Genomic DNA, 17,095 nt, shown 5'->3' on the forward strand with positions numbered 1-17,095 from the left:
CTGGCCTGTGTGGGCCCTGTGGCCGCGGGCGGGGGTGCGTGGGGTATAGCGTCCACGTTGTGCTAGCTGCTCGCCGGCCCGCGGGGCGGAAGCTGTCAGGGAAGGACGCGGAGAGCCGCGGTCTCCCGCGCTCGGGTTCAGCAGTCGCTGCCTCCCGCCTCCGGGAGTCGGGACCCAGAGGTGCGCACAGCCGTTGCTTGTTGGATGAATAGACCCACGAACGCGGATCCTCACGAGTGTCCTCGAAGCCGCGTGCCTTGCGCCCACGTCCAGGCCTGCGGACCCGGGCTCCAGTGCCGGGACTAGAAGTCTAGGTCTGCAGACTCAGGTCCAGTACTGAGGCCCCGTGCCCTAGACCCGCTTCCAGGCCCGACAGAAGAAGGCTGGGGCCCTTGTGCCAATACTGGCAGGGATTCCTTTCTAAACTGCCGTTCGCCGAGTATCTTCGCTCGAAGGGAGTCCGGGGACAAGGGGCAGGCTTTGGGCGCTGGTGGTGTAATAGGGAAGAGCTAAATCCGACTCCCTGTTCCGTCTGTTTCTTTGATTTCAGCCTTTGCTTTTCGTCGCTTTTCGTCGCTTTTGTTGGTGTAATCATATACATATATTATGGCCTGCCCCAGGGAACCCTGCCCCTCTGCCTGAATGTTAAACTAAAGACCCTCTCTTCGTGTCCCAGGGAGACAGTCTCACCCTGCCCACCTGTAGATGGCTGCCAAAAAGAAAAAAAAAAAAAAAGACATTAACACATCCCCTCGCTCAGGCTGGCAGTTCCAGGGAATATTTGCAAAACGTATGGCCTTTTTACTTTGCTTCCTCGTCTCTAACCCCTTTCTGTGCTATAAAAGAAACTGGCATCCAAACCCCGATAAGGTGGTTTATCAGAGACACTAGTCTGCCATCTTCTCGGTCTGCCGGTAGTGACTTCTTTTCTCTCTTATTCTCTACCTTGCTAAGGAGAGAGGAGAAACTAGGGCTTCCTGTACAGTGTGAATTCCAGAGAATCCAGGGGTTTTCCATAAATACACTCCTGCTTTCCAGTTTGGTGTGATCGTGATGAAATGCCTACTGTTTTGTTTTATTACGTCACCTACTCCGTTCCTTCCCTAAAATGTAACAATTAAAAGGTGGAGCCCCAAAGGCTTTTATTGCCCATCCTTACTGCCTTCAGTAGAATTTTATCTAATCTCAACGAGATAGAAAACACATGGTAAGACCCCTAGAAACACAGATGATACACTTGCTCTGATAAAACAGTCCAATGTTCAGCATCTTTTAGGTGGAAGATACTTATATTTGGCCTGTTTATACTGAAGTGTGAGATCCTATTCTTTTGTCCTTAACTTAAAAAGATCAGAAAATAGAGCGGGAAAAGTGCTATGAAATAATAAACCTGTGTGCTTCTATAATAAGAGTACATCTATACATTCCCTAAAATTTTTCCATTTGAAGTATAGTATCTTTAGTTTTGCGTATGCAAAAAGATGAAATAAACGGATACCTCTACCAATGGGGAGAAAGCTTTCCAAGGATATGTGAGGTTGAGCTGTGGAATTTGCCAGTGTCCAATTGTGTTTAACCTAAAAAGGGCAATTTCATAATTTTCAACCTGTACCTGGGTGTAAGAAATTTTACTTAGAAAAGAATATTGAAGATTTAAGAATGTGATTTGGGCCTTTTCACTTCTCATGCCCTATGAGCCAAGCTTAGTGTCCTAAAAAAATACCACATAAAATTTACTGAAGTCATAAGCCAATGGAGATAATTGAATAAGAGTCTAGGCTCCATAGTCAAACTGCCTGGGTTAGAATCCTGGCTCCCCCATTTTGTAGCTGTGAGGTTTGGGGCAAGTCAACCTAAACTCCTGTTTCACTTTCTGACATGTGAAAATCAAGGTGATAATAGTTCCTACCTTGCAGGGTTGTTATGAGGATTAAATAACACATCAATCGACCCTCATTACTCAGGGGTTCTATATTACAAATTCACCTACTTGCCAAAATATATTTGTAACCCCGAGATCAATGCTTGCAAGCACTTTCGCAGTCACTCAGGACATGTGCATAACAGTGAAAAGTTAGTCACCCGACACTCAGCGTCACGGCTGGGGTGGAACAAGGCGGTGATGTGCCTTCTTGTTTCAGGTCATACTGCAAACAGGCGCGGTTTCTGCGGTCTGCTTAGTGCTACATTTTCTCGCATACTTGTGCCTTTTCTTGGTGATCTCACTGTTTAAAATAGCCCCCAAGCCTAGTGCTGAAGTGCTGTCTAGGGTCCGAAGCACAAGAAGGCTTATGGGAAAAAAAAGTATGTGTTAGAGAAGCTTCATTCAGGCTGTTGTATGCTGACGTCTGTGAGTTCCACATTAATGAGTAATACATACTGAATACGAAGTTTTTAAACAGAATCACTTCAGACAAGGTTATGGGTTGATCAGTTGAGGAACGCGCAGTCAGAGGCTCGCAGGACCCTGACCCGTGTCGGCAGGGGTGGGGCCTCAGTCTTCGTAAACCAGTGTTTGCAGCGACTTTATCAAACGTAACCTGCAGATGACAAGGATCGACTATAGGTGTAGGGATGGGGCCTACCACATGCCAAGTGCTGAACAAATGCTGGGTTTTGTGATTCTAACCATTATTGTTGTTTCATCGTGTCTAATGTCTGCTCTGGGTCCCCGTCTCCCTTCCCATCTGTGGAAGGAAAATCTAAACAGAGTCATTATTGCTCAGAGAGCTCTGTGACCTGGAACCAGGAAGCCACGGAGGAAGGTGACGTGCATGCCTCAGCCTGGATGGACTCTGACCTTTTGACCTGATGAAGTCGTCCAGAGCACCTGCCAGAAACGCAAGATACTTATCGGACCCTTACCCTAAAATAACTTGAGACAGTCTATCTCCTTATTGGACCCCTGCCCTAAAACAACTGACGATGCCTTAAGGACAAATCTTCCCTCACTTGCGACTGTCAATCACGGTTCTTGCCAGGCAACCTTTAACAGCCTCCTGGCTTGTTTTCTTTTTTCCTGGCTTTGTGTCTTCAGAAGCCCCTGATCCTTTCTCTTCCTTAGAACACTCCTTTGGGGTTGCCCTGAATCTGTCTCCCAGACTGCAATTCTTAGGACCCCAAATAGATTCTTCCTATTTGCACCCTGCATTTTTTTTTTTTTTTTTTTTAGGAAGCCCGAAGTTAGCTTGTACTTCGTGCCCAGAATCCTGGAACAAAAGCCAGGAGCTTCCTACTTCCTTCCTCTTCCTGCTTCTCAGCCACAGAGCTTTCCAGAGGCAATGGCCTATCCAAACATGAGGCAGCCGGACAAGAGGAGACGGTTCCAAGTGGTGAGATGCGAAGCTTGAGAACATCTTTCCTGGGCCCCGAGATGAGAGTCCCCGCTTCCTTCCAGGCCCGCCAGAGGGGGTCTCCGCACCTGCGATCGGTCCCTCCTCCCTCCTCCCTCCACCCACCCTCCCTCTGTCCCTTCACCAGCCCGCAGGGGAGCCTGAGTGAAGGAAGCAACAACAAAATCCAGCAGAGCCCCCGGTCAGGGAAGCTGAGGTCCCCCCTGGGAGACGTGTGGTCCTTTCCGGAGGCAAGCCCAGGGCCAGCCCACCCCCAGAGGCCACTCCATCCCACGTCAAGACCTCTGCCCCCAAGGGGCCCCACGCACAAACCAGCACCCCTTCACAAGCTGACTGTGGTGAAAGAGGCTGGGTTCCCAGAGGGGCCTTAGGAGAGGTAACACCTGGTGAGCCTCTGCGGGAACCCTTCCCCATGGAAACATTTTAAGCATTTTGAAACAAAGACAATACAAAACATCTCAAGTTTCCTATTCCCATTTCTTAAGTTTCAGACAGTACTTTGTAGAAAAATGTATCAGACACTCTCCAGTGACAATTCAGGTAGGAAATTACACTTGAATCTGAGCCCCTGAGCGGCTAGAGGGGCCTTAGAAAGAGTGCAGCAGCCATGAGTTGGGATAGAGCTGGTGACAGTTCATCATTGGCCCTTTACTCTGTCTCATAAGCTTGCCTTAATCCCTTCTCTGGACATGATAGCAAAGCTGGGCACAAAATGTAACACAATAGCTTTTCTTCCATGAGGACTGAGGCCCCAGAATGCTTTGTGAGTGAACCAAGTCGACTGCCCGTTAAGGCCGTGAGGCTGCCCCAGGCAGAGGGTGGGGACCAGCTGTCATTGTGCAGGGGTGGGGATGGAGAGACCTTCATTCCTTTCTGCCTCCCGACCACACCCCTGGAAACAAAGTGGAGCGCCCTGACAAGCCCTGCCATAAGGGCGACACTCAGAGTGTCTCACTGGAACAGGAGGTGGGCGCCGTCGCCACGCTCCTGGGTCAGCAGGGACCCTGAGATGATCGCCAGACCGCTCCCGCACCCAGGGGAAGGCAGACGGGCGGGCAGACAAACAGCATGTGGTTTGGCAACGCCACTGTCCCAGGACACACACGGCACAGAAGTGGCCGACGTCAGCTCCAGCCAGTCCCTCGTCTGGCCCCGCAGCCGGCCATTCTCCACACGTGGCGTGGAGGTCATTGTAAATCTATTCATCTCACTCCTCTGCTGAAAAACCTCCAAGGACTCCACTCCAGCCTCAGAGTAAAGGGCGCTATCGTGATAACAAAGGGCAGGGTAGATTAGAGAAATGCACAGAGCTGGTCCTGACCCAGCCCCGGCTCTTCTCTCCAGCCTCACACATCACCACATCTTTCTTTCCACAGCACATACAGGGGCACACGTACGTGCATGCCTGCACGCACACCGTGTAAACACACGTGGAGACCCACCTGTTTAGCCAGGCCTCTGTGCTCAGTGTCTGCAGCATCCACAGGCCTGTTCTCGTTGCTTGAAATCTTGCCTCCCGTGTCCCCCAAGGCCCACCCCCAACTCCTCCAAACTTCCTTTCTTGGCCAATGCCCACTTGACCTCTGGGTCTCCTCCTCGGGGGAGCCCTCCCGGACCTTTTACGATGTGGCCAGGGGCCCGAGCCCAGAGCCCTCCTCATGCTCTGTCCATCCCTAAGCAGGGTCACCAGTCTCTTCCCAGCTTTGCCTGGCCGAGGTCGGTCATCCCACTAGACTGCCCCGTGTCCAGACCCCAGCCCATGATAGAAGCTCAGAGGATGTTTATAGAATGAATACATGAGTAACAATAACGAGAGCATATTTAAAGAATCTGAGACATAATTTGCCTCAATACAACATCTAAAGTTAATTGTAGGGGTGAAAGTAAATCTAGGTGTCAATAAATGAACAATTATGTGTTGAGCATGTTCTGTGTGTAGCTGTCCCTTCAGCGGGCTGGTGAGGTCTAGAAAGATACAGCTGAGCATTCAAACGGCCCAGATAAGCCAGGCAGTTCTTCCACCGTGGGTGCTCACGGGGCCTCACTCCACTACGGAGGAGGAGAAGGTCCGAACGTTTGCCATGTGTGAGCTAAGTGGTGTGCTGTGTGCTTTGACCCTCAGGCTCCCTTCTCACACACTGAGCCGCGTGAATCACTGAGTGCTGAGTGAAGGGGTGTGTCCCCCAAAGATCTGCTCTTTTGGAAAATATCCTGCTTCTTAGTTTTGCTCAAATGTGTTATTCCAAAGAGAGACACAAAGGTGATTCTTTTTATGATTATCTGTTGGGCATTATGTCTTTCCAGGGGAGAAGGGTTTTTTTGTTTGTTTTTCTTAAGATTTTTTGATGTGAACCATTTTTAAAGTCTTTATTGAATTTGTTACAATATTACTTCTTTTTTTTTTTTTAAATGTTTTGGCTTTTTTGGACCCGAGGCATGTGGGATCTTAGCTCCCCGACCAGAGATTGAACCCGCACCTCCTGTATTGAAAGGCAAAGTCTTAACCACCGGACCTCCAGGGAATTCCCCAGGGGAAAAGTTTTTGCAACTCAAACCCATTGACAGAGAAAATGCCACCCCCAAATCCTGTTTCCTGAGAGAGAGCAGAGAGCCTGGTAGGTAAGAACAGAACTCTGCTCTTTCTCTGTCTTTCTGTCAACAGGTGGTGTTGTCAGCCATAAAATCCCTGCTGAGGTCACAGCTCTGCTGTAAATGGAGCTTCCAGTCACCCTATTAATGTCCATTTGAGGTCTTCAGGAAACTCCTTTACTAGTTCCTCAAAGCAAGGGACCCTCTCACGACTTTGAATGAGTGAACCAGCTATAAACGAGTTTTGGATGTTGCTTGCTTAAGAGCAAAGGTAAATCCAGCATTTTGATAATTTATTTCTCCCGCTCCATTTGCTATATCCCTACTGGATGATGGAAACATGACTGCAGTATTACACGAATGGTTAAAATATGTTCCCGTGGTAACTGCGACCAGGATGCAATCTATAGAAAAAGAGTGTATCAGTGCAACTAAATTACAATCCAACTAAAAATAACCCAATCTGCCTTTTGAGGGATTAGTAGATTAACGTGCGTTTGTTGTTACTTGTTATTTTGTTCAGAGAAGAAACAGATACTATCTCACCCTTGAAGAAGTTGCAAATTAATTTTTGAAATGATATTTAATCATAAATGAACAAAAGCAAGACAGCACAGGGTGAATTTTAACTTTGGACCTTCGTGGCCCCTGAAGGCAGCGCCTGGGACGGTTTTGGAAGCGTAGAGCCTCAGGCCCTGGAGTGAGGGCTTCCCGCTACCGGGCCCCTCCGGTGATGAATATGCACAGTGAAGTGTGCAAGGGCTGGCCTCCACTAGGGAGACCGGGAGATCCCTAGGCAGCTTTATTTAGGAGGCGGATTTGGAGGGATACTCGTATAAAAACAAGGATTTGCTGCCGAATTCCAGAGACCTTACTTTCCAAATCTGTATCGATTCCGTTCTTCTTTCTCCATCTCAACTGTCTCTGCAGAGCCCAAGCCTCGGCCCCCCTCGGCGGGCATCCCTTCTCCTACTCTGATGCGGCTCCCATCCCGCTGACCAGTGAAACGCAGGTGACAGCCCCTCGGCTTTCACACCTGCGTGCGGCTCCCTTACAGACAGGTCAGGTCCTTACCACCTGCCCCGACTGGGTTCCCACGGAGACAGTGCGGCAGGTGTCTGTGTGCAGGACGCAGGACCAGCCCCAGCAGGGGCGTGACAGGAGCAGGTGTGCACCCAGACGATGGCATAGAATCTAGGCAGAGGCTTCGAGCCCATCCCGCGAGGCAACCCATCATGAGGGCAAAGGTCCAGGCCTCCACTTCTGTGTCCATCTGTCACTGGATAGTACTGCCCCTGGGGACAGGCGTGACCTGGTGTGAGGCGGCCATTGCCCAAGAGGACTCAGCCAGCACTCAAGTGGCTTCACCGAGGTTACGTGTGAGAGGGGCGGTCAGCCTGGGAACCAAGGAGAAGTGAGCACCGCCGTGGGGCCAACTGCAAGGTCAGTGTCAGGAGCTAAGCCACCGCCAGCAGCAGCCATGGCCAGCCGGCCAGTGTGAGTGGGGCGGGGAGATGCAGCTACAGCCGCCGTGGCCAGAAAAGGTTACTGGCCACAGGGGGACTCATGTGGGAACGGAGAGCGCTGAGTTAGACCCATACCCCTGAGTCCCGGAAGCTGGTTTGGCTGAAGAGGAAGTCAGTTTACAGACAGCTTGGGCACCGCTTATACCAATGTTGGGTCTCTGTTTGAATCCTGTCACTTATATGACCCGTTCACTTCATATCTGTCTCTGTCTCCTTTTTCTTCTCTGTAAACTGGGAATCATAATAGTACCGACATGATGGGGATGTTGTGAAGTCGTGATCTTGGACTGTGCCTGCTACACTGAACGCTTGCTCAGTGATGATGGGTATCAGCAGCATTTATTTGGATAAACCTGTGATTATATTCCAGCCTGGCCTCTTAGGTGCTGTGACCTTGTGCAGGTTTTCCATTGCTGTTTTTTTACTTCATGTCTCTGCTTAGAAATAACATTATTTCATGCACTTTTCGTTGATTGCATCTTTTGGAAATTCTATTCCCTGATTAAGAAAATGAATTGCAAATTTGTATTAAGATAAGCAAAGATTAAAAGGAAACATCTGTTTTGTGCTGCTACAAAGAATATTAACATCCAAGATGCATGAGCTGGGGTCTCACTTAGCACCCAGCACTCTCTTTCTTGGTGCTCCATTACGTGGGCTGACTGAATCACAAGCTATCTTTACACCAAAATAATGCATATTTCAACTTCAGAAAATGTATTAGACGTCTGTCACGATTGTCAAGTCTGTCTTTGTTTTCCTATCATCAGAACAGTGAATGTATTTTACAGGAATTTAGGCAGGGACTTTTCCTATGTTGTATAAAAAGCTCTTGCAAGTGCAGGAAATATAACTGATGCTGATAAAAGTTAACCGGCAAACTGTCCATTCTAGGTGCTTATATGAGTTTCTGTTGATGTAAATGGGATGATTTGTGACAATTATTATAAAAGCCAGGGTAACCCAAGAGATGTGTGCACTAGTTTTCTAACTAGGCTTTCAATAATCTTCTAGAACCTTTGCCAGGGGAGCACACCTGTATACCTGGATTAAATGTCCACGGGGGCTCTCCAGCTTTACCCGGCGGTTGGTGTATTGCAGTAAGTAGAGGGTCATTTTTCCATAAGCTATGAGGTGTTTGAGCAGGTACAAGGTGATTTCCTCAGCTCTTTGCATGGTTTTCCTAGGATCAGAGTCTGGACTTATGATTGTGGTATCCCTGCCCATGACACTGTACACTCTTCCCAGTGAAGAGGGGGAACAACTCCCCTCAGGGTAAGCTTGTTGAACTCAGGTACCACATCGACGTCATTCTGTTTGTTTCCTTTTCTTTATGTATTCCCAGAGTCTGGCAGAGTCATGTAACATAGTAAATGTTCCATAAATACTTTTTGCATGAATGAACGAACAAAAAGTTATAACTCCAACAGTTCACTAGAAATTATCTCATCTTTCCTCCTTCTTAAATAAATAAGGCAAGCATCCTCATTCAGTAACATTCTTACAGCTGGTTAAGAGCTGAGCAAATGTCACCCACATCAACAGACCGTTGGTGACGAGACTGGCTCATTTTGCTCGGCCTGAGTGGGAGAGAGGTCATGAGGACGGTTCCCAGACATCCTTCCTGACATGCAGGGTCTTCTTCACTCACCACTTGCGTTTCCTGTCCAGAGATATTTATGGAAGCAGACGGTGGTTAAGGGGTAGATTTGTTTTTGCATCAAGTTCATTGTTAATCACTCTTGCAGAAGGGTTGGTTACGAGCAAACAAAAAAATAAAAGTTGTACAATCTAAAGCACTTTGTTTTCAGACAGTCTTGGCCCTGCCTGAACTGGCCCAGACGCTAAATCTGAGAAACGTGTGAGCTTTTTGTCCTAGGTTTTCATGTGTATGTTAGGAGGATGTATGTGTTTTTTAAAGTGTTGTTATATTCCTTACAACAAACATTAGCTGAACACAAATCACAACTCCATGACCTCAGGGTTTGAATCTTGTGAGGCCACAAGGGGGCGTAATTTGGCCACAAAAGAGTCTCAAGCCTGGAGAGAGCCGAGGAGGGCAAAGCCGCTTTGGGAACCACCTGCATCCGGGAGGAGAAGCAGGTGTCTGCGGTTTCCACCTTCTCCCTCAGGTGCTCCTTGCTCCCAAAGCCGGGGGCAGAGTCTCTTCCAGCCCAACCCAGTGACTGTGTCCCTGGGGCATCACAACTTAACACAGAAAGGAGATCTTAATGATTTGTGTATTTTATTGAAAACCCCAAATATTTCATTGGCTGCTAAAACCTACGACACACAAATTCCTCCCTCCTTCCACCCCCGCCCCTTCTCTTTCTTTCTAACTCATATTTAGGAGACTCCATCCCCTTTATTTCTTTCTTTCTTTTTTTTTTTTTTTTGCGGTACGCGGGCCTCTCACTGCCGTGGCCTCCCCCCGTCGCGGAGCACAGGCTCCGGACGCGCAGGCTCAGCGGCCATGGCTCACGGGCCCAGCCGCTCCGTGGCATTTGGGATCCTCCTGGACCGGGACACGAACCCGCGTCCCCTGCATCGGCAGGCGGACTCTCCACCACTGCGCCACCAGGGAAGCCCTATCCCCTCTATCTCTTTTGGCCCTGATCTTGCACCTCTGCCTGGGGACCAGCCCACAAGTGCCAGTGTAAACAGGGGAAAGCGCAGAGGGTTAGGCCTGCCCTGGGAAGGCAGCTCTGTGCTCCAGGCTTTCTGGAAGGACTTCTTCTCATACTGGTTGTGCTGCTTCCACAGGATGAAAATTATTTTCTCTGACTGTTGTGCGTTATCTGAGTTCCAGTTAGGAAAACTCCAGCTGGACGGCAGATGCCCGTACTCTTCTTATGGAACTTGAGCTGAGATCAGGTAAAATAAGACAGACGTCTTTGCTGCTGCGACTACCGGCAATTAACAAGTCAGAACTTGTCTTAGGTGAACGTTCCACGATTACTGGGGACTGAGGTTGACCATGTTGCTTAGCGGTTGGGTGGTGGGCTCTGGTCTTAAAGACCTGGGTTCAAACCCTGAGCCCCGTGCTGTGTGACTGATCTCAGACAAGCTATCTAACCCCTCTGTGTCCAGTCTCTATCTGTGGAAGAGGGAACATAGTGGGATGTAAAGTACCCAGAGCATCTTAAGTGATTCCTATACACTTGTTATTATAATGTCCTAATTTTTATAGTAGCTCATCTTTGTCCTTCAGGAGTCTCCTTTCAGAATAACTTTAGACTTGAAAAAATATTGCAGACATAGTAGAGTTTGTTCATACCCTTCACCTAATTCTGCCTAGTGTTGACATCTTACATCACCAGACCGCAGAGAGAAAACCAGGAAATTCACGTGGATGCAGTACCATTAACTAAGCTGTAGACTCTATTCGTGTTTCTCCAACTGTCCCCCTAACGTGCTTCTTTGTGTCCGGGACCCAGTCCCAGTGGGTTCAGTGGCCACGACTCCTCAGCCCCTAGCGGGTCTGCAGGCTTCCTTCCTCTTTCACAACCTGAGCCCTTTGGGAGATTCCTGGCAAGTGATTCTGTAGAATGTCCTTTGCTTTGGGCTAATCTGATGCTTCCTCACAATTACAGTGAGCTTACGCATTTCGGGGCAAGAATACCGCAGAATTCTCAGTGCATCCTGTCAGGAAAGACGTGTGTTGATATGTCTTATTACAGACACAGTCGGTCCTCCGTATCCATGGGCTCCGAGTCTGGTGGATTCAACCAACTGAGGTTGAATGAAAACATTAAAAATAAATTTTTCCAGAAAGTTCCAAGAAGCAAACCTTAAATGTCAGGTGCCAGCAAATATTTACATAGTATTTACGTTGTACTTACAACTACATGGCATTGACATTTTAATAGGCATTGTAAGTTATCTAGAGATGATTTAAAGTATAGGAGGATGTGCATGGGTTATATGCAAATACTACACCATTGTATACAAGGGACTTGAGCACCTGTGGATTTTGGTGTCTGAGGTGGGTCCTGGAACCAATCACCCTCGGATAATGAGGGACGACTCTTCTGTTAACTTTATTCCAGTGGCTGTAGAGTCACTGTTTTCCCATCTGTAATTGGTACACACCTTGGAGGAGATACATTGAGACTGCAGCTATGATCTCTCATCATGACCACACCCACCACGCTTAGCACCAGTAGATGGTTCTGGCCTAGGCCCATTATTACTGTGGTGTCAGCCTAAGGGAAATTTTCTATTTCCATCATTTACATTTACCTTTGTAATTCTGCTATAAGGAAGAACTGGCCCTTCTCTGCTGTATGCATGTATGTATGTATGTGTGTATGTGTATTCATCCATCCATCCATTCATTCATTCGTTCTTCATTGATATGACTATGGACTTACGGGTATTGATTTTTTTCTATGGGTTGGTGTAATTACCCAAATAATGATAGTAATTTATCATTATTTTATTGCCAAAATTGTCCCAGATTTGGCCACTGGGGCTCTTCAAGCAGGCTAAGGTATTGATTTTTTTCTATGGGTTGGTAATTACTATCATTATTTTATTGCCAAAATTGTCCCAGATTTGGCCACTGGGGCTCTTCAAGCAGGCTCCTGTGTTCTTTCAGCATATGCCCTCATGATTTTTTCAGCACTTCCTTAATTTCTGGCACCATAAAAATGTTCCAAGCTCATCGTGTGTTTTCCTAACCCCACGCTGGAGTTGACCATTTTCCAAGGAGTACTGTTTCCTTTATTGGAAAGTCATGCTTAGAAACGGGTATCTGACCTGTAGGTGTGCTCACTGCCCCTGGGTGTCCTTGACCCTCAGCCACCCAAGCAGACAGAACTGGATCAATATATAGACAGCATGAGTTGATTCTTATACCCCCCATTCATCCTGTCCTCCCCTTTGCCTGACTCATAACTGTCTTTTTCTGACAGTGAGAAACCTGGCTTTAATCATCCGTGGTGTATTTACATATTTGCTCCATCCTAGATTAAACGTAATTCAGTTCACAATTTCTTACCCTCACTCCTTGGGAAACACGTTTCCTAACGAGAGTGAGATATTTGAACATGGATCATTTTGTCCTGAGCTTCACCGTGCAGTCGATATACCGTTTTCCAAACGTAACGGGTTAGTGATTTTCTTCCCCACTCGCTTCATTGCCTGTGTCATTCAGTCTCCCCACAGCCAGGTTCATCTGGAACCAGTGCACTACATCCGGGCTACCCCACATCCTGGCTGATTTGAAGTACTTATTTGAGGGAGTTGTTCTAGAACCAAAGGATCCACAGAGGTGTCTCTCTCCCCTCACCTCCTTTTCCTCATTCCCTTCCCTTCACTGTCTCCACCCCATTCCCACACCTGCCTGGCTGGTGACTAATCTCATTAATTTCTAGTTTGTGCTTCTGCGTTTCTTTTGCACAAAGAGCAGATACATGCGTATTTTCCTGGGTCACCCTTCTCTCTTACACGAGGCTGGTATACTAAGGTACTCTTTTGTATTTCACTTTTCTCACTTAGCAATATATTCTGGAATATCCATATCAGTTCTTAGAGGTCATTTTCTTCTTTTTTTTTTTAACAGCTGCATAATGCTACATTGTATTCTGCAGTTTTCTTAATGACTACTTAGGTTCTTCCTACATTTTTTCCATAACAAATAATGCTACAATGAATAACTTAATGCATACATATATAGATACATGTATATACACATGAATACACATACATATATGCACATACACATACATATACACATGTGTGTGTGTGGAGCTATGAGCTATCTACTGCTGCCTAACAAATTCCCTCCAAATATAATATCTTAAAACAACGAACGTTTATCACCTCACGGAATCCAGGGCTCAGGAATCTACGCACAGCTTCTCTGGGTCTTCTGGCTCGGGTCTCTCCCAGGGTGCTGTCGAGGTTCCAGCAGGGCGGCGGTCTCAGCCGAGAGGACACAGGTGCAGGCTCACTCACGCGGCTGTTGGTAGGACGCAGTCACTCGGTGGCGCTGGGCTGAGAGCCTTGCTGGCTGCAGGCTGCTCTCAGTTCCCAGGTCGTCCACAGGAAGCTGGCTTCCATCAGCGTGAGCGAGCAAGACAGAACAAGACCTAAGTTACAGGCTTTTTGCGGCCTAATGTCAGACGTGGCATTCCATCCCTTTGCCACACTCTGTTCATTAGAGGTGAGTCACGAGGTCCAGGTAACACTCGAAGAAGGGGAGTGCACGAGGGCCTGAATTCCAGGCGGTGGGATGCCGGGGAGCCGTTTCAGAGCCTGCCTGTCACAGAATGTATCTTCGGGGTAAAGCAGAGGATTGCTGGGCCAGAGTCCGTGTGTGTAGGTTTGCTGGACATCGCTGAATTCCCCCGCAAGGTAGGTTACACAGATCTGCATCCCCACCAGTCACATGTACGAGTGTGTTTGCCCACAGCCTGGACAACACGATGCATCACTGGGCATTTCTATTTATACCCATTTGACAGGTAAAAAATATTTCAATGTTGTTTTATTTTGATTTCTTTAATTATGAGTGAGTGTGAACATGTTTTACATACATTTAAGTACCATTTTAATATCTTTTAGGTGAATTGTCTGATGGTGTATTTTTCCTATTTTTGTATCGCAATTTGGTTTTTTGTTCTTCAGTTTTAAAGAGTTTTTTATATATTATAGTTATTAGCCCTTTCTCTGTAACATGAGTTGCAAATATTGTCTCCCAGCTTGACAGCTGCCTTTTGACTTTGCATGTAGTGCTTTTTCCATGCAAAATTTTAAAATTATTTTGGTAAGTCAAATTTATCACCTTTTTTTGTATTACTTCTGAATTTTGAGTCATAGTTAAAAAGCCTTTCTGTCCACTAATGTTAAAGAGGAATTCACCCATGCTTTCTTCTAGTGTTTGAATGGTTTCCTTTTTCACTTATGTCCTTGTTTCATTTGGTGTTTATCCTCCTGTATGGTGTGACGTAGGACTGTGACAATGTCTGTTTGCAAATGGCTACCCAGTTGTCCCAGCAACATTTATCAAAGTCCTCTTTTTTTTTTAGAGTTTTGACTGTCTTCTTCTTCTTTTTTTTTTCTTAACATCTTTTTTGGAGTAAAATTGATTTACAATGGTGTGTTAGTTTCTGCTTTATAACAAAGTGAATCAGCTGTACATATACATACATCCCCATATCCCCTCCCTCTTGCGTCTCCTTCCCGCCCTCCCTATCCCACCCCTCTAGGCGGTCACAAAGCACCGAGCTGGTCTCCCTGTGCTATGTGGCTGCTTCCCACTAGCTATCTATTTTACATTCGGTAGTGTATATATGTCCGTGCCACTCTCTCACTTTATCAAAGTCCTCTGGTGTCCTGTTTTGCTATTGAGAAGTCCACTTCAATCTGACTTATTCTTTGCCCCAGTGACCTGAGTATATTACATTTTCATATGTGCTTGTATCTATCCCTGGGCTTCCTGTTCTCTGCCACTGGTCTCTATCTGCTCATGCCCCTGCACCACAGTATTGTAACTTCAAAGGTTTCTGGCAGAGATAAGCCACCCTCATAGTTTTTCTTTTTTAGTATTTTCCTAGCTATATTTACATGTTTAATTTAACAAATGAACTTTTTTTTGTTGTTTTTTGCGGTACGCGGGCCTCTCACTGTTGTGGCCTCTCCCGTTGCAGAGCACAGGCTCCGGACGCTCAGGCTCAGCGGCCATGGCTCACGGGCCCAGCCGCTCCGCGGCATGTGGGTTCTTCCCGGACCGGGGCACGAACCCGCGTCCCCTGCATCGGCAGGCGGACTCCCAACCACTGCGCCACCAGGGAAGCCCCCCAAATGAACTTAAAAAAATTTTTTTTTATTTAGTTTTGGCTGCATTGGTTTTTTGCTGCTGCGCGCGGGCTTTCTTTAATTGCCGTGAGCGGGGGCTACTCTTCGTTGCGGTGCGCGGGCTTCTCATTGCGGTGGCTTCTCTTGTTGCAGAGCATGGGCTCTAGGCGTGCGGGCTTCAGTAGTTGTGGCTTGTGGGCTCAGTAGTCATGGCTCACGTGCTCTAGAGCACAGGCTCAGTAGCTGTGGCGCACGGGCTTAGTTGCTCCGCGGCATGTGGGATCTTCCCGGACCAGGGCTCGAACCCGTGTCCCCTGCATTGGCAGGCGAATTCTTAACCACTGCGCCACCAGGGAAGTCCCCGAAATGAACTTTAATATTAACTTGTCTAACTCCATAAAAAAAGCCTATGGATATTTTTATTTCTATTGGGGTTTTATTGCATTCATAAGTTAATCTAGGGAGAACTGACATTTTTATAAGCTTGAATCATCCTATCCAAGAACAGGTGGTGTCTTTCCATTTGTTCAAGTCTATTTTTGTGTCTTTCCAGAGTACTTTAAAGTTTTCCTCCTATAGTTTTTGCATATTTCATGGTTTTTTTATTCCTAAGTATTTCATCTTCTGTTTATTCCTAAGTATTTCATCTTCTTTGTTGCTTTTGTAAATAGGGTTTTCTCTACTACCGTGTCCTCCAATTGGTTATTGTTTGTGTAAAAGAACTCTTGATTTCTGTATGTGAGGTTTATATCTTGCTACTACATTAAATTATTTTATTGAGTTAGTTTTGTCATTGATTTTCTAGGGTTTTCCTGGTATACTTTCATATCATATATAAAGAGAGAGTTTTTACTTCTTCTTTACCAATTCTTACACCTGTACTTGATTACTCTTCTCTAATTGCATTGCCTAGTATCCCTATACAGTGTTGAATAGTTGAGGAGATACTGGGCATCCTTAACCTTGTTCTTGATCTTAGTAAAAATACCTCTAATGTTTCTCCATTAAATAAGATGCTGGCTTCAGGACCAAGGAATATGTATGTTATCTTTATTATTATTATTATTATATTAAGAAAGCATCTGGGGACTTCCCTGGTGGCACAGTGGTTAAGAATCCGCCTGCCAATGCAGGGGACCCGGGTTCGATACCTGGTCTGGGAAGATCCCACATGCCGCGGAGCAACTAAGCCCATGCACCACAACTACTGAGCCTGCGCTCTAGAGCCCGCAAGCCACAACTACTGAGCCCACGCACCACAGCTACTGAAGCTGCGCACCTAGAGCCCGTGCACCGCAATGAAGAGTAGCCCCCACTCGTCAAAACTAGAGAAAGCCCGCGCCCAGCAACGAAGACCCAATACGGCCAAAAACCAATCAATCAACCAATCAATCAATTTATCAACAACAAGAAAAAAAGAAACCATCTTTCAAAACCATTGAGTAATTTTGATCAGGAATGTGTTCTGAATTTTGTCCAAGGCTTTTACGGCATCTGTGGAGATACTGTAATTATATGATGTCTTCCTGGATCTGTAAATATGTGAATAATATTAATGGATTTTCGAATATTGAACCAACTTTGCTTTCCTGGAATAAGTCACACTTGGTCATGGTGAATTATTTTCCTAATGTGGTATTGACTTCTACTTGCTACCATCTTATTTGTATTTTTGTCATCCATTATATGCAATTTTTTGGTATCTTTCTGTTTTAATTATGTCTCTTCTAGACATCATATTATTGGACATTTTTAAAATAGTCAATCTGAGAGTCTTTATCTTTTATATTTGTAAGTTTTATCTATTTATAATTATTATGGTGA

General features: G+C 46.4%; 2 long non-coding RNA genes across 2 annotated transcripts; both read left to right on the forward strand.

Annotated features, from left to right (window-relative positions):
* The first annotated feature begins 1 nt into the window (after position 1).
* On the forward strand, positions 2 to 3,838 carry LOC112399655 (uncharacterized). The gene is made up of 3 exons (XR_003003274.1): positions 2 to 328; positions 3,173 to 3,332; positions 3,481 to 3,838. It is a non-coding gene; the product is annotated as an uncharacterized LOC112399655 (long non-coding RNA).
* Positions 3,839 to 7,212: 3,374 nt separating this feature from the next.
* LOC112399656 (uncharacterized) lies at positions 7,213 to 8,842 on the forward strand. The gene is made up of 3 exons (XR_003003275.1): positions 7,213 to 7,385; positions 8,483 to 8,568; positions 8,656 to 8,842. It is a non-coding gene; the product is annotated as an uncharacterized LOC112399656 (long non-coding RNA).
* Positions 8,843 to 17,095: the final 8,253 nt, after the last annotated feature.

This window comes from Neophocaena asiaeorientalis, unplaced genomic scaffold (assembly GCF_003031525.2).
Source record: "Neophocaena asiaeorientalis asiaeorientalis breed wild unplaced genomic scaffold, Neophocaena_asiaeorientalis_V1.1 scaffold649, whole genome shotgun sequence".
In the NCBI taxonomy this organism is placed as follows: Eukaryota; Metazoa; Chordata; class Mammalia; order Artiodactyla; family Phocoenidae; genus Neophocaena; species Neophocaena asiaeorientalis.